The 19,129-nt window shown below is 34.6% G+C and overlaps 1 non-coding gene across 1 annotated transcript; it reads left to right on the top strand.

Moving 5' to 3' along the window:
- Window positions 1–9,891: 9,891 nt before the first annotated feature.
- On the top strand, window positions 9,892–9,972 carry TRNAL-CAG (transfer RNA leucine (anticodon CAG)). Its single transcript has one exon. It is a non-coding gene; the product is annotated as a tRNA-Leu (tRNA).
- Window positions 9,973–19,129: the final 9,157 nt, after the last annotated feature.

The raw sequence follows: 19,129 nt of genomic DNA, 5'->3' as shown, positions 1-19,129 counted from the left end.
TTCACTTCCACTTTGATCACAGCCCTGGTTAATGAATACAATGTCAAGCATAGGAAATCCACTCCTTATCATCCTCAGGCTAATGGACAAGCAAAGATCACTAACAAGGAGCTTGAATCAATATTGACCAAAATAGTAGCTCTTAACCGAAAAGATTGGTCTAGCAGATTATTTCAAGTAGTATGGGCTTATAGAACCACCTAGAAAACTACAACAAGGTTCACACCATTTGAAATGGTATATGGGACAAAAGCAATGATGCCTGTAGAATTTGAGCATAAAACCTTGAGAACAACTATTTCCTTAGACATGACTCTTTCTACAACACAAGAGGAAAGGCTCCTGCACCTTAATGCCTTAGATGAGATAAGAAAGTCTACCTTGCAGCATACCGAATCTGTTCAAAACCAGGGCATGAAGTGGCATGATTGCTATATCAAAGATAAATCATTCAAGTCAGGTGATTAGGCTCTTCTCTATGATTCGAGGTATAAAGATAATTTGGGAAAATTATAGACACGGTGGTTGGGGCCTTATGAGATAGTTGAAACATTCTTTAATGGTGTCGTTAGATTATCTACAATTGATCCTGTTAAGTTTAAATTGTTAGTCAATGGTCATCCATTGCGCTTGTACCACAAACCTCTTAGCAAAGATAACTTTCTGCACTAGTTTTCCACTGCTGAGCATGCCAAGATTTCTGCAGTAATTGGCGATGACTTTGCCGTCACCACTCCATCTTAAATCTTTGCTGCATGATCATAATAAATACTTCCACATCTGGAGGAAGTACTTTTTTTCATAATAAATATGTCATTCCATATTCACTCATTTCTTTCCTTTCATTCCATCCATTTCTGCCTCATTTTCCATGCATGATGACTCAATGTCTTCAGCTGCAGTCATTCTCGCGTGATGTCAGGTATGCTTGCGTGTATTTATTTTTGTTGCATGTATATAATTAAACCATAATAACTATAATTATGATATTTTGCATAGTGTCCTTTTTCAGTCCTCCTCTACATGTGTGGACACCTGTTAAACCTTAGGTTGGGGGGGGGGGGGAAGTACGCTAATAACAACTCTAGTAGATTATTCTTATGACCTCTCGAATTGCGTTTTATTTTTCAAATTTCTAGTTTGAGGTAATATCTTGTATTCTGCTTTTATGTCTGCTTAGAGCTATTTTTAGATTGCAGCTAGGTTTCGACCAAGTAAAGGCACATTGAGTATATTTTAGTGTAGAACCTAGTGCAGAAATTGGGTAGATTTATGCCATTATAGAGTAAAAAGTGTTATCACTGTAATGGGTGGTCCACTTGTTCGTCATGAGTCAACAGTCAATGAAGTCCTTCTTTAGGACAAAGATTGTGAGCCAATATTCTGTAACAATGGTTGGTAGGATTATTTTTTGAAGCTGACAGAGTTTAATGAGGAAATTGCACGAGAATTTACCTGCACACTTTCAGATGGAGAAGCCTAGGTAAAAGGTTTGAGAGTGGTGGTTACAGAGGAACAAATTGCAGAGGTAACTAGGTTACCAACAGATGGAGAAAAGTACTCAGAATCCAAGGATGCACGTAGTGCAAGAGCAAAATTTACACGTCTGGGAGACCCACCATTAGTAGTAGATAGACAAGGAGCTAGGCAAGAATCTCTTCCACCTAAATGGAAAGCAATAGCATTGTATGTTTTAAATTATTTAACCTGTGAAGGAAGGTTCTCCTGTCTGCATTCCCATCACTTCAAGCTTCTTAGTCATCTACGCCATGGAAGAAGGATGAGTGTTCCAAGCCTATTGTACAACCTTCTTTCCATAAGTGCAACAGAGACCCAGAAAGGTAGGCCTCACTCTGTTTCTCATCATTGCCTAACTAAGCTATTAGTTGAAATATCTTTGAGAGATGTCTCTCCTATGTCTTGGAATGAATTTGTTGAAATTAGGATGTTTAGGGTAGAAAACATGGTTATAGAGGAGCCACTTCTATCTCAAGAACAAGAAAATTTAGAAAACCTTGAAAAACCTGGTTCCCCTCTTGGACCCTCATCCTCCGGGATATCATCAGAACAAAATATTCCTGCAGTAGAGGAACCCTTACAAGAAGAAGCTACAGGAGGGGTTCCTTCTCAAAGTCTAAGAAAAACTAGGTTGCCACACGAAAGGAAAAGGGCAAAGAAAAACAGGTTGACATAGAACATAAGGAAGAGAAAGGTAAAAGTGACAATTTGCCCTCTCTTGCGGCCAAGGAAAGGAAAGTTGTAAAATCAGTTTCTCCTGTAACCATTGAAGTGGTTGAAGAGTTGACTACAGGAAGTAGTCTTGCAGCCACAAAAGGGAAATCTCGGAGAAGCAGTGGCAAGCTCCGGAAAAAGCTTAAAAACCAAGACCAATCAACGGAGCCAAATGTTACCATCTTGATTGACTCTCCAGAACAAGAGCAACACAATCCACCTCACAATGATGTTCCTCCTTCTCCACCTAACTAACCCCAAAGGGAACAAGAAAAAGAGGAAGAACTACAAAATATTGAGGAAGAACAAGAACTGCAACTTCAAGAAGGGGAACTCCAGAATATTGAGCAACCGTAGAAAGAAGTAGGTTTTGAAAGGCTGGAAAGCCTAGCATCTACTGTAGAACAGGTTATTGAAGCAGGGAGTAAAGTTGAAAAGAAGAAACATAGGGTACCTATTCATAGGCCACCTATTTCCCTTACTAGTCATGCGGTGGGACTTGCTCTCTATGAGGATTGGGAATTGGAAAAGGTAAAAATGCAAATGATAATTGACTGGCAGAAGAGAATTATTGAACAAAAGGATGAGGAAATTGCTTAGCTTAAAGCTAAGGTGGAAACAATAGCCACCATGGTACCACAACTAATGCAATGTCGAGCTCCTCCTCGTGTTTACTCTCTATATTTAAGAGAACAACATATCAGTTTCCAGATGATGAGAAGTGTCAGGGATTTAAGTCCCTCATTGCAGACAACAGAGGAATTATACAATGCTTATCATACATCTCCTACAACAATTAAGAATCTACTTTGCGAACTTTATGTGCATAACTATGTTGTTCCTAATGATGTTGATTGAAACCCTCTCCTCTACATTGGAGATATCCAATTAAGACCTCTTATGTCATGGATGTAGAACGAAATAGCAAGGGGAGAACAGTTTCAGGTGCATAACAAGGAAGAACTTGAGCTTTCACTGCCCTTAAGGGCTGAATCAAGGTAGCCTAGGCGACTTTATTTTGACTGGCAAAATATTGTATATGTTCCAGATTATGCAAAAGGATATCCTACCCTTAAGGGAAGAAGTGTATAAAGAATATGAACAAATGGCTCCAAGGGAAGGACAAGTAGCAATAGGACATATAGTCCAATGCTACCAGATGAGTTAAGGCAATCTAAGCCGCACTCTATGCAAAAATACCATGTAGCCTTAAATAGAGCACCCAAGTATATGCACTTGGGAAGAACAAAGGGACGACATTGGTTGCCTCTCAGTTTTCAGCCTCCAATCCTCCTATGGCCATTGATGGGATACAGGGACAATGACCCACCATACAGTGAAGTAGTAGAACGTACCAGGTGGAAGAGATTGGAGAAAATGAAGGGATTCTACTAGAGTTTATCTGCAGGTGGTTCTGGGTAGGTTACTCCAAGCAATTTCCAAATCAATGCAAAAATCCAAAATTTTCCTTTTGTTGGAGGATTAGCAAGAAGTTAGGTTAGGGGGAGATGATGAGCCTAAATAATGTCTCTATTTTGATAGATTTTTGATATAATACTCTTGCCTAGGTCTTGTGATTAGATGACATTTGGATTATAATACTCTCCTAGTTGATACCTTTTAAGTGTTTTTGAAACTGGTTTGACTTATACTTAAGGATGTCATATAATAGTTTTAAATGATTTATCTATGTAAATATCTAAAATCAATTTTAAATATGGTTTATATTATATCATGTTAGCATTAGTATATACATATGTTTGTTGTGCACATTAATATCATGATGCAGGGGCGGCAAAGGTAAAGTAAAGATTAAGTGGCGATTTAAAGAAGCACCAAGTATATAGCCGCAATGCAGACCCAATCAGAGAAAAACAATAATGATCAAAGCCACTTGACCGGTTCTTCAACAGAATGACTTATGAAGCATTTATAACTGTTCTTAGTGGAGCTTAGATCCAGGAAGCAAGTCATGCTATATTTTCTCAGTTGCAGGACATATGTTGTTTTGTTTTCCTGTGCTGACTTCTTCTTCTTCTTTTATTAATAAATTCTGTTCACCTATCTCGTAGGGATATGGTCGATCAGTTAGGAGTTTGTTATAAGTTTTCTTATAAATAAAGGGATCTCTCTCCTCTTGGAGATAGTAGAGAACGAACATAATATTTTTAATACGTAGTCTTCTGGTAGTTTATGTATTTTTCACAGTCAAGATGAAATAAAGAGATCAATGTGATTTTGAATGCTTAAACAATTGTAATCTGAAGTTCTGGAGATACTCACTCAAGGGGGCCCACTTGGTGAGTAATCCTTTGTATGTTCCAGTTAGTTTTCATTCTTTTGTAATAGTTGTTTTAGCAATTGTCTGTTCTTGCAGCCACTGGAAACAGTTCCTGTGTCTGTTCTTGCAACCACAACAGTAGAGTAGTTCTTGTTGCTTGCCAGAACTTTATCATTTAACAATAGTTGTTTAAAGTAATTTCCATTTGTGACATTAAGTATTAGTTCATTGAGTTTTTGCGTGTTTACTTTACAAGAATTTCCTTTCCTGCAGTAATATAGAATGGTTGCAATATGAACTTGGTGCACATACAGTACTGGCCCATTTTAATTTTATGTCCCTGGTTGATAAGTAAATAAGCCTTTGCTACAGGAAAGCTAGCTATTCAAGGATATTCAATCTCTAAATTGTGTTATATTACCTAGTTGTCATTCTAGTTGTGAGGACCAACAAAGGTTATGAGTAGGCTCACAAGTTGTTAAACTCTTTTCATTTACCAATCGGGCTAACAACAAGGCAATTTGACCCAAAGGGGTATTATACCTCTACCAAGAAATCTGCTACATTAGGAGCTTATGGTCATGAATTTTTGAACTGATGAGAAACTGCCAATCTTATGAAGAGGTGATGATGAGAATGTCATCTAAATTAAAGTAAAAAAGATTGAAAGCAAGAGGTGACTTGGATACCCATCCTACTAGGGAATATTTCCAAAAGAAGATGATAGGGTTAAAAGGATGGAACTATTTATTTAGGATGTTGGTACTATCTTGGCTAATTTTTCCACTACTCTTCCCCCATCCCCAAGTCCTCTATGTTTGAAGTGGGAGTGCTAGTGGTGACTCCACCTTTAGCTCAAATGTCCCCGACCCCATCTACCAGTACTGCAGTAACATAAGGAATTGATGAGGGATTGAAATAACAAGAGCAAGAGGAGGTGGTGCAAGAAGTAAGGTTGTTGCCTTATGTGCCTCCCAATGAACATAATGATGAAATTATAGATATAGCATATTATCTGACTGAGGATGTAAGGAGAAACACTTCAGAAATATTTTTGTCTAATGATGAATTCATTCATTCAAAAAAAATCAAGATGTTTGTTTACAAAAAGAAAGGAAGGGAATTAATTGGCAAACAAGTTGATATTCCTATGGAGCAACATGAAGAATATAACAAGAAGTTCTATGAAGGTGTAAAAGAATAACTAGAGAATATGACACTTGACGAAGAAAGAGAGATGTTGAAGAAGGTTGGTTTCTTATTAATTTCAGACCTAGACCTTGCATCATGCGTTGTTTTTGATAAGTTGAGAAGATGCGAAGGTGTTGATAGCAGGTTAACAAATGAGGGGTTAGATAGGTTATGGTTTGGATCAAACTTTAGGCTTTCAAACAAAACTCTTTCAATGTGGTGCTTGTATCCAGAAGGCAAGAGGCCAACCACAATAACTGACCTACAACAAATTTTAGGGCAGTTTATGGTATACAGGCTTAAAGACATCTCAACCACTGATGTGATAGAATTAAAGATAAATACAACCTTTTTCAATAGAGCAAACGTAGAGGAACAAGTGAAAACAATTACAGAGCTTAGGAAGGATAATAATGACTCGAGAGAGCCACTCAGAGTGTCTTCAGGTAGAGGCCTCTTGTTGGAAGTAGAGGCCACATCTTCAAAATTAAAACTAATGTCATTTTTGAGAAAGGGAAAAGAGAAGAAGCAAAAAGGTAGTTGGTCAATTCCCAACAAGAAAATGTATCCTTGAAGAAAGAGTTAAAGACTGGAAAGTTCAAAATTGCTCAAAACTTGATTAAAGCCAACTTTCAAAAAATGTTGCCACATATGTAGCTTATGTGGATAAGGCATCAAGAGATTGACCAAATCATTTAGAGAGAGAAAAATAGAAATCTATTTGAAGCTCGTAATAAAATACTTGTAAAAAAAGTAGCAATCATTGTATTGTTTACATAAATATTTAAGGAATGTTGAGAGGTCATGGGAAGGCATGATTGATGAATTGAAAACTATGATGTGTGAGGTAGATGTATGGTTAGTTGAGCATCACAAATTTCATGGACACATAGCAAAATCTCTTGCCAAATTCAATAAATTGCAGGACGCTATTCATCCACCATTTGTTAAGGAAACTAGGGAGGATGGGACAAAATAAGAGTGAAAAATTGAATTTGAAAATTTCTTCGACATAATATAATTGACATAGTAATAGATGACATTGACAAGCTAGAGGAGAACTTGCATAAATAGTTGGATGGCCTGTATGAGCTTGACTATAGTGTTAGAATTCTCAATAGAAAAAATGCAACTATGGAAAGTCTAGCTTATAATGCTCATCTAGATGCCTGCAATCAACTTTTGTTGAAAGAAAAGTGAAGAGCTAAGCAAGGGAAGATTTCAGTGCCTTGGTCATTTTTTAACCAAAGATATTTTGTCCTATTTACATGTCATTTCTAGTAGGACTCACAAGTGTTAGCTCACCAACAAGTTTAGTTTTTCTCCAACTCAACATGGACATATTGACACCCAGTAAATCACGTTAGAAGTAATCATTAGGAGTTGTTGGCTGAGTTGTTTCCTTCCTTTCTCTTGTATTTCCGGTCATGGAATGCTTTTAGCATTTTATTTTGTATGCAAGTTAAAATGTGACATGTGGTAAAGTAACATGAAGCTTGTTGCTCCCTTATGTTATAAAAGGGAATTCAAGGTTACTTTGCAAGGGTTCTGAGTTCATTTTGTATGGGATGGGTAGACTAGTTTGCTTTGTAAGAAGCTTTTGTTTAGAAACTATAGATGCAATTTTTTGTGTTGCATGAATTGTATGAAATACTTCAGTAATAATAAAATAATTAATTCAAATTTTCTCATATCTAGTCTTTTTTTGCTTACATGAGTTTATTTGTTCAGAATGAATAAGATTGTCCTTGCAAAAATCTCACAAGTGCGTAGTGCATTTAATGGTTTTCTTTGAGGAAGAAATTAAATCCTCTAGGTGCATTTACAATAATGAAGGAATGTGGTAGAGATCACATAAGTATGGTTTGGAATGATGAATTAGAGTGCTTATGTCGGGCATAGGTTCTCAGATTTGCAAGTGCATTTCATAGGAATTTGTTTAATGTATGACTTTGTTGCCCAATGGATATAAGCACTGGTCCCATTTGTTGAATTCTAGTAACCAATTCAGAATTATGTCAAGCTTCATTTCTATTGTGCTACCAGGAGTAGAATTAAAGTAAGATTTCATTCTCAGATGCATAATAAATATGGGTAGTTGGAATTGAGCCAATTCTAAGTGTAACCTTGTGTATTCTAGTCATAAATATGAGAATTATCTGCATATAGATGATACTTATGGTTAATTTGTTAAATCTTTAGGTATTATTAGGTATTCCCACCTTGGTCTTGTAGAGCCAAAAGAGAAGGAGAATTCTCTCAATTTCTGAAAAATTCTCAAGCATTGCCCATTGATTTATAATATCCTATGATGGGAGAGGGCAAACCCCTAGGAGTGTTATAAGAATCACCTGGAATGACCAACAAAGTCATTGTATACTAAATCCCTCACTTGATTGAGAAGTAGTACTGACATGGATTGGTTGTATGTATTATTATCCCTATCTATTAATATATGTTGTAATATGCTTGTAATGTATACAACAAGGGGGATAATGTTATGTTAGGTATACAATGTATATCTTGTGAACATTTTAATTAATATTGGGGATAGCTAAATTTAGGTGCACTTCTAGAGATAAATTATTGGAATCATCTAATAAGTTAATTCCTAATTTTGCAAAAGTTGAGATTACTTGCATTTCAAGTTTTCTTATCCTACAAATCAAATTTTATTTTAAAGAATGTTGATCTTTGAAGGTTGCTTTTGCATGGATTGGGGCACTCAAGCTACATGCGGGGTTAGGTATTAAATTTTGGCCATAACTCTAATGTAGGGTTTGGAGTTAAGATGTTTTTTGGAGTAGGTAGTTTTTGTGATTATTGCTCAACAAGTTGGTGATTGTGTTACTACTTGAAACTTTTACATGTTGAAAATCTCCTAAATAACACTTTCTTGATTCTTATTATATTATAATATTATTAAATTATAAATGCAATTTGAATAGTGTTATTTTTTACTATTTGCTTGCGTAAGGGTTTCTTAGATTAAATAGAATGTTTTTTTTTATTTCTTTATTGAATGGTTTTTGATTTTGCAACTATGCTATGTGAAGATTAAGTGGGATTGTGTTCATTATTCCCTTCAATAAAAGTTAAGGGGTGTCAAATTGATGTTCCCTAATAACTATAAACTAAAATAATGAAATTACCAAGTTGTGTATCGTTAAACTAGAATAAATTATTCAAACACTTTCAATTTGAACCTTTGTCATGGCACATTGTGATTCTTCTAGATTGGCTTAGATTATTGTTGAGCTTTCTAATTCTACTTGAGATTCTATGCTAGCCTAATAGCTTTCACAACTCAAGGATGGTTATCGAATTTGAGCAACCCTTCATGGACTAGAAGCTACATTTACTTGACATTTGTGTGTAAACTAGCATACTAATATTTAAAAAAATCTATATAAATATGACGATAAATATCAAATTAAAAATAAAATAAAATGTCTATGTGATGCGCATTTGATCATGATTATTAATTAATTAAAAATAAAAAATTCATTGCATTCTATTTTTTATTTAATTAATAATCCTAGTCAAAGGTGCATCATAGACAAAAGTATCTTTATCTAACACAATCATTTCCTGTGTTTCCTAAAAAATAATGATAAAAATCACCTACACAACAAATCTCATAAAAATAAAATAAAAAATCTGTCTTCCAAACAATTAGCAAATAATAAAAATAAAAAATAAATTTAACCATTTTTAAAAACAATGCTTTTTCATTACACTTTTGCTATAAATGCTTTCAAATCTTCGTTACTATGTTTATTTTTCTTACACATAATAAAATCCATTACCATTGTAAAGTTATAAATGCTTTCAAATCTTAGTTACTATGTTTATTTTTCTTACACATAATAAAATCCATTACCATTGTAAAGTTAAGCCTATTATGTAAGTATCTTCAATTTAATACATAATTATTTTGAAAAATATTAAAATAATATATAAACCCTATTTATTTTTTAAAAATAAATAAATTAGAAAGGGGAAACTAGAGCCTTTTAAGAGTTGATGGAAATATGCATAAACTTTTGCTTCCTCAGAAGATATTATTTCTAGCTTTGGTTTTCGCATTCACCAGTGTAGTTTTTTGCGTAAATAATTGATTACGCTTGGTTTTTCTCTGCTTTATATAGATATAATTAAAAAAAAATTCAAAATAATTTCGAAAGGTCAAGATGGCCGAGTTGGTCTAAGGCGCCAGTTTCAGGTACTGGTCCGAAAGGGCATGGGTTCGAATCCCATTCTTGACAGTTTTATAAAATGTTTAATGTATTACGTGAGGCATGGGTTCGAATCCCATTCCTGACAAGAAAATTTTCGAGACCTTTAACAAGCATTCTATTCGGAAACAATATTGATCAATGCTATGGTAGCTACGGATAGTGACGTAAATAAAATGCTATAATAATTAAATATTTATTTAAAAAAAATCTTTTAAATGAATTAGGATAATCTTTTTAAATACAATTTTAAAAGTTATAAATAAAATGTTTTATGTATTAAGCTAGTATATGATAATCACGTGAGAAGTGTAAGGTTGATCTTAAAATTTGAATTTGAAAGTTTAGGTATCATTTTTGAAATTGTAAATTTGAGTCAAATGACAAATGAATGAATATGAGAATTATGACCAATCTTTGAGTGTGAGTACAAATAGGACAAGCAAAATTTAAAATTTAAAAGTTTAGGGGTCATTTTTGAAATTGTAAATTTGAGTGAGATGACAAATGAATGAATATGAGAGTTAGGACCAATCTTTGGGTGTGAGTGCAAATGGGACAAGGCTAGGCTTGGGTTACATGCCAACTTTCAATAGAAATCACACCATTCGTATGTTTTCTATATCATAGAAGATACCCTAGCTAAAGTGAGTATGAAATGAAGCAGAAAAGTGCAAGGTATGTAATTTTTACCATTACATTTTGCCTCCACTTTGACTTCCATGCAAACTAGCATGAGATTGCATGTCAAAATAAAATCATAGCCATCAAAAAGAAAATTTATTCAAATGCTCATAAAAAGGATATAAATAATGATATGGATGTTGCTTCTTGAAACATGTTCCCTTGAAATGAGTGTCTTGCCTTTGAAATCAATTAGTAGCATCATATGGACATAAAAAACTAGAATGTACTCTTTATACGGGAGAGGAGCCCGAAGTGGAGTGGAGTCCAACAGTGGGGATGGTCGTTGGGCACAATTAGCCTTTAAGTGGAGCACACAAAATGTCATGTCAATACTTATCCCCAAAAAGATTTCAGTAAAACCAAAAAAGTAACCAATTATGTGATGCCACATCAACGCACCAATAAACATGACTTGGTGCACAACTATGGGTCTTACTTCTTTTTTGGGACTTTTTTTAACCCCTTAGCAAAAAAACATGTGATGTGGTATTATATTCAACCATGTAGACTCAACTAATTTTTTTTAGTATGGGGACTTGACTAGTAAGTAATTGTACAAAATTGAAAGTGATTTGAAATATACATGGTAGATTTTGGGAGGCACAAAGTTAGGATGCTCCACTAAAGGGTCCTCTCCCCTAATAATAAAAAAATAGAACTGAGAGATATTCTACTTGTGGTGGAACAAGGATACCATGTAGGACAATATAAGTAATGTGGTACTATCTAAAATGGTCTGTAATCATGACCTAAAATTGGTTGAGTAGTTTAAATTAGTAAGGTTCCATAATCTAATACACATAAATTCAGTTGAAGGTTGCTTCCAATAGTGTTGCAAGTGTGCTATAAGCCATTGTAGGGGCAACGGTGTCAAAAGTTGGTACAAGTGTGTGGTAACATGCTAGTTCATTGAGTGCTTGAGAGTGTTTTCATCTCTGATTCATGTTTTAAACTTTTGGATTTCATATATAGCTATTCCTTTGGTGCCCCTTGGTTTGTCATGCTTTAGGTCTTAGTTTTATTTTTTGCCATTTCCTTTTGTCCTACTTGGTTCTATTTTTTCCTTTTCCTTTGGTGACTTGTGTATACACTAAAATTTGGCCTAGAGAGATTTAATTAAATATGAGTTATTTAAATAATGAATCCTTAATTCTTCTACTTATAAATAAATTGAATAATTTATTTGAATAGTTCCTTTTCTAAATTCTTCCCATCATGAATCATTTTCTTCATTTACCTAATTAAATGAGCAAATTTAATTAATTTTTTTAATTTAATTATCCCCTCCCACTTAATTTGAATTTTTAAATTTCAAATTTGGTCACATGCGTCCTAACTTCTAACTACCTAATTAACTCTCCTCTAATTGAACCTACCATCTAACCCTTGGGTTGAACCAACCTTATCCTTTCAAACTACCCCTATCCTAACCTCCTATGGAGTGTCTCTCCCCTCATAAGGACACATGGCCTCATTGCCACATGTCCTCCCTCTCCATGTCACTTGTCCTTCCAAGAATGACAAATGTCATATCTCCCTAAGCCTATCCTAACTTCTTCATATCTCATCATCTATCTCTCTAGGCTGAATCTAGATCGTTGAATCTTGCCACCTAGGCCCATACCTTGGAAAAGCTATAAATACCCCCACTTTTCATTCATGAAGGGATTTTCTTTTCATCTTGCATACTTAATCTTTAATCTCGCATTCTAAGCTTTGCATACATATTGAGCATAGCAACATCCATAGTTTTTGCATCTTCGCATAATGTTTATTTGATCATAGCATAGAAATCATGTTAATCTAGAATCATGATCATTCATCTCATTTTCATTTAGATTGTAGGATCATAGTATATCATACTCGTTCTTCAGGTTGTCATCTTGGAGGTCCATCCTGTTGAGAGCAAATCAACAGATCCACAAGGTCCTTGGAGATAGAGGACAATGAGATGCAATTGGGGAGTGCTCTTTTACTTTGTTTATTGATTAATTCCTTAATATAATGTTTCATTGGTGTGTTTTGAGTGTTTTACTTGATTGATTCACATTCCTAGCATACATTTTTAGTGCCTAGTGTGGGGCAATTGCCCCGTCTTTAATATCTTTTTGTAGGTTTATTGATAGGTTAGCTCAGACAAACAATTTAGCACATCTTCTGCAAATATCGACGCATAGGTCTTAAATATTAATGCATAAGAGTTTTGTTTTGGTGTATTCACTACCCATATCAACGCATTTGCCTAACGTTTATGCGCATCCACAGAATCCTATTGCATTCTCTATTTTTCATATTTAGCGCATTGAATTGATAGAGTAGCACATGGGAAGTTTCTTTTAGTGCATTAACTAGTTTTATTAGTGCATAGAATGAAAATATTAGCACATCTAGTCTCTATTTTAGCGCATCTATTTTTGTTTGCAAATTTTTAAATTTCTGAATCCAATCTGTATCTTTTTGTTTTGTAGGTACATTTTACGTTGTCAAAGACCAAAATTTGAAACTACTAATGATGTTTGCAGGGGCTGGAGTCATTTCATTTTGTTAAATGAGGCACCTAGTTTAATTAGAAGGTTAAAGAACACCATGTATTCCATGCTTGTAAAGTGATAGGCATATGCTCTCCCCTTAATTGGGTGACCAAAAGGCCAGAATCACTCTTTCAATTCATTGCATTAGGATAATACCTTTAGAAGGCATGCCCTCCCGAGTAGCCCATAAGGTCGGGTGAGAGAGGAACGACCTAAGTGGGAATGGCTAAAGCCAAATTATTCCAACCCACTATAATCAAATGTGGTTGTGATGAAAATAACCTCCAATGGTAGTGTTCATTGATAGTCCTCCCCTAGTACTCTTGTGATGCGTAAATCCTTTGTTTTAAAGGTTGGGAGGTCTCTTGAGGGATTTTATCATTGATGCACTGAACGAAAAATCCTTACTATGAACTTTAAGTATAGAATCTAGCTGAGTCAGTAACCAAACATTATAATATCATAGTGCAAGGGTGGGGAAGAATCCACCCCCAAGATACTCACCATAAGACTGCCAAGAAAATAGTCCAATTGAGGAGAAATTTTCTTTGGTTCAACTTCTGGCAAAAGGCAAAAAGACGGGCGCACCCTCAGGTGTGACAAGGTTGTTTGAGTTGAAGGAGATTCCAAGATGTGAGTTGCGATATTATGATTACCTTTTGAGAATAGGAGAATTTGATTGATTTATCTTCAATTGTTCAAACCTGTGGAAATCATTGGGATTGGAAAAATCCTAGAACATACACTCAATGTTTAGATCATAGAATAAAACAACTATTTGATTACTTTCTTCTGCATTTGCAATCCTTATTCATAAAAGTATCCATTGAAACACACAAAAACCTCAATTCGAAACAAGATCAAATTGTCAAAACATTGAACATTAGAGCAGTTTAGTGCATAGGTCCAACATAATAGTGCATAGACTAAACATAATAATGCATCCAGGTTATAGAATAGCACATAGACCAAATAGAGTAGCGCATAGGCTAAACAAATTAGCACATCCAATATACATTTTAGCGCATTGGAAGCATAGAGTGGCGCATAGACCAAACATATTAGTACAAACACAATTTGATTTAGTGCATATATATATATATATATTCATATATCTAACAGAGAGAAAAATCCAATGTTTGACAACAAACAAAAGTTAGATTCAAATACCCTCTTTAGAGTTGAGTTCATTTTCATCATTGTTAGATCAATTTCAAAGTTAGGAGAATCTAGTTTTGTAAGTGAAACCTTTTTAACATAGCCTAGATCAAAACATTTTAAGTGCATAATTATCATTTTTGATCTCTGATTTTAAGCACAGTTTCCTTATCGACATCTATCATCCTTAATCGTGAAACAAGGGCTTTAGATCAGATCAACCTACTCTAACCAATAGGATATTTCCTATTTGACCTGGTTAACTCACATCAAATTAGCACTTGAAACAACAATAAAAGCTTAAAAGCCTTTAACCACATGCATGTTGGTTTTGACTAGATATCAGAGGGAAAGACTGAAACAACAAAAATAAAAATCCACAATGGAAGAAGAAAATCATATCCTTCATCAAAATAGATCACAGGATGATGACAATGAGGAAATATAATCAAAGAAGCACACCAAGATCCTAGATTCGATAAATTCATGGAAAATGTGTTGGAAACTGACAAAGAGAAGTAGTTTCTAATGTTGGCACACTTGGGTGTTAAATTCTTCAAGACTTTGATGTAACACAATTAAGACAAACTGAAAGGACAAGCGAAGCTCAAAACAATACAAATCGAACTATTGACACTCAAACTCATGATGATAAGATTAAGCATAGTAGAAACAATGAAACAAGGAATGATATAGATAATCCCCTCTGAGCACTCACACAACAAATACAAACAGTTCAACAAAAAATGCAAAATACAAAGGGGAACAATAAAGAAATAAGTTCATTGGAAGATATTTGCCCATATCCATTTGACAAAAGTTTAAGCATGATATCTTTTCCACCAAATTGTGAAATTCCCAAATATGACAAATACAATGGTAAAACTGATCCACAAGATCATTTGAGAGAATTTTGTACATTGAGTATGGAATTTACACATAATGAGACCTATCTAATGAGGTTATTTCCAAGGAGCTTGGGTGGACAAGCCATGGAATGGTTTTTAAAACTTCCACCTTGTATCAAATCATTGGAAGAACTAGTAGACAAATTTGTCTCTCAGTATTCATATAACATTGACCATGAAATAACCATTCTTGATCTATGCATCACGAAATAGAAAAATGAAGAATCTTTCATTTCATTCTTGCAAAGATGGAGGTGATTGTTTGCTAGGTATCCTCGTACCATAAAAAGGAAAATATGGATATTTTCATTGATAATCTAAACAATGAAATGAATTACAAACTCAAATTACAATGTCCATAAATTTTTGAAAAACTAATCGAAAATGGAATCAAGATTGAAGAAGCTTTGGTTAAAAGAGGAGTATTAAAACTCTATAAAGAGGGAGCAAATTATTCCAACAATAATAACAATAATGATAAACCAAAATTTTGGACAAGAAATAGAAACATTGTCAAAGATGGAGTGGTTGATGCTAATAACGTAAAACCAAAACAACCTATCTTCAATCTATCAAGTCATACATGAGTGGTTAATCAAGATGACAACAAACCTAAACCACCTTCCACCAAATTTCATAGAAAATTTACAACTATTGGTGAACCACTTGAATCGACTTTAAAAACGCTTCTTGCACATAAACTGATCACATTACTAGAAACAAGAAATTTCAAGCCCAATATCAAACTAGCATGGTGGAACGACAATCATTATTGTGATTATCATAGAAGTAAGGGACACAAAACGAATGATTGTCAAAGATTGAAACATGTTATTCAAGACTTGATAGATAACAAAGTAATAACTATGGATGTATATAAAACAAATGAGGCACATGTTGCATTTAAAACTCCACTTCCAAATTACAAAAAGGGTGAAGCATCAACATCAAAAGATAACAAAGAAAAAAGAAAAGGTCAATTATGCTCACACTTATGATAATGTGGTAAATGTCATTGTGGTCAAAGAGAAACAACAACCTAAACTTGCAAATGCAATCACAAGAAGTAAAGCTAAGGTGAATTTGTGGGGTCCAACAATTGATGTGCCATACACTTGTAAACAATACAACCTTGTGGATCAATTACAAAAGACACCCACACAAATATCCATATTAGAGCTTTGAAAACTTTCCCCGACACATAAAGACATTCTAGAAAAAGCTCTAATGGATACCATCGTCCCTAATGATTTAGGTGTTGATCAATTCCAAGCCATGGTGGGACATTTAACAACCCCCCATTTTTTATCCTTTACAGAAGATGATGACATGTCTCTACAACATCCACATAATGCTCCTCTTCATATTGAAGTGCTCATTTATAAAAAGCAAGTCAAACATGTCTTAATAGATGGAGGAGCTGGTTTAAACATTTCTTCATTAAGTCTTGTTGGTACTTTAGGATTTTCTAAAAATGCAGTTGATCCTTGGAAAAGGATCACAATAAAGGCATATGATGAAGAGGAAATTTCTTCTAAAGGAATAGCGGTGTTGCCAATCAGAGTAGGACCCATACAAAAGGATACAATGTGTCAAGTCTTAGACTTGAGTCTATCTTACAACATACTTTTGGACAGACAGTGGATGCATGAAATCCAAGTTGTTCCATCAACTTATCATCAATGTTTTAAGCTTCCTTTCAACGACCAAGAATTCACGATTGTTGGAGATTCAAACCCTTTTCAATATTATAACATAGTCAAACCTGTAATAGATGTTATTGTTCCACATAATAGAGAGGCAACTTCTTCTAGTTCACCACCTAAGGAGAGTTTATTTATATCCACTTTGGCAAATTTGAGAAAAAGATGAAATTGAAGGACAAAGTAATATGAGAATATTCCCTATCAGATTTGCCACTTTCTCCTAGATCATATGGGAAACCATCAACATCAAAGCAACAACCAGTTTCAAAACCACTCAAAATATAAATGATGAATCATTTTTCAAGGTAGGGACTCTATCTAAAGAAATTGAAGATAAAGACATCCTACAATGGTTGTACAAAGATGAAGAGGAATCCCGACAAGAAATAAACAATGCCAGCTTACAAACAAAATAATATGGAAAAGGATTTCATATCCTGTAGAAAATGGGATATGATGGCAATGGTCTTGTAGGCAAAAGAAAAGAAGGTATTCAATAACCTATACAACTTCCTCCTCAACATGCCAAAGACAAGACGAGACTAGGTTTTGGATAGGACAAACCTATTCATAAGCAATAAAGGAAACAACACTCACACAACAACAAGAAGGGGAAGCGGTCCACAAACAATAACACCAACAACAAGAAATCCACAAGCATTAAGAGGAGGAGAATAGTTGTAAACAATAACTTGTCAAAAAGAGAAAATAAGCTACCCATAATTTCTATCAACAAATCTTTAGATTACAAGCTTCCAGTGAGACAAACTCTAATGAGTGGGAGTGGGATTCATATTATTTTGAAGAATCCTCTGAAGGATATTGTTATGCAAAAGATGTCAATTTTTATATAGTTCACTCATATGAAGGAAAAATGTCAGAGTATAGACCACTTGAATTAGAATCACAATATACCAATTCTGACAACATCGAGGATAATCAAAGACTAATCGCGAGAGGTCATTCTGAGGAGAGTAACATCATAGAATTGGAAGTAACCATTGAAAACTTGGACATTTTTATTATGAACCTTAAATCCTTTGAGAATAACCAACCAAATTACCCTTTACCTTGGGTACATCAAGAGCGTATTGATTGGGAGCAAAATGAATCCATTGAGATAGATACTTTTCCCAATGACTATGTGATGCAGGAGCACCTAGTTTTGAGTTCAACTTCTTCATTTTGGTGTGTTTGTCAATAGTTTGGTTTGAGATGGTGAATAATAGTTTTCTCTTAGGCCAACATATGTTTTTGAAAAGTTTTGGTAGGTTGAATGGCCTTAGGACAATGCATTTGCTCAATTTTGGCTTGTAAGCCCTTGCAAGCCTAAAATGGCATAATCTTGCATTTTGATGAAAAATGCCTTGAATATAATTGTTTGGCATTGAGACATGTTAATTTAATGGTTTTTATTCATCCTAGATGGTTTGGAGGAGAAAACAAATCATGTAAGAAAAAAAATGCACTTTTTGGCAAAAGTTGTCAAAGTTGCTTGACAACTTTTTGCAACGTTGAGCAACTTTTTGCATTTTTGAGCAAAGAGTTGGTTAGGAAACCAATAGAGAGTTAGTTAGGTAAAAAATGGAATATAAATTACTTGAGAATGAATTTAATGAGGTTGTTGAACACCTAGAGTAGTTTGGAATACAAATTGGAGACCATTTTTGAGTTTTACCTTGCATTTTTCAAGAATTAGAGCAGCAATCCGTACTTAATGGATTGATTGCATTGTTGTTCTTTGCTTGTTGTTTTGTACATGTTCTTGTAGTACTCAGGAAGAATTTTGGTTATTTTTATTGTAGGTTTGAATTGAGTTTTCAATTTTGCAAGCTCTCGGCCTGAGTAAGGGTTTGAGAGGCCCGAACATGGTTCCAGCTCGAAGTCCTTTGAGTTCTTCTCAATAACCATTGGGAATCAAGCCATGGAACCTTTTTACAGTGTACATAGATTTTATTTTCCTTTGGAGGTCATTGAAAGGCCAATGAACACCTTTTCCTAGGTGAGCTCAGTCATAGCCCGGGTAGGAAATGAATGAGATTATCCAAGTGTTTGTAGGGATGAGAAGGGTTGGAGTTGCAGAGTGTTTGGAATGAACAAGTGGGGTGTGGTAGAGCATATGTGTGAGTTTGGAGGTGTGGCAGATCAAGGAAGACACCTAACCCTTGGAAAAAGACCAAAACAAGCCTAAAACCCT

Source organism: Cryptomeria japonica, chromosome 1, assembly GCF_030272615.1.
Source record: "Cryptomeria japonica chromosome 1, Sugi_1.0, whole genome shotgun sequence".
Classification (NCBI taxonomy): Eukaryota; Viridiplantae; Streptophyta; class Pinopsida; order Cupressales; family Cupressaceae; genus Cryptomeria; species Cryptomeria japonica.
Note: the sequence above shows the minus strand (reverse complement) of the source record. Positions and strands in the feature narration are given on the sequence as shown.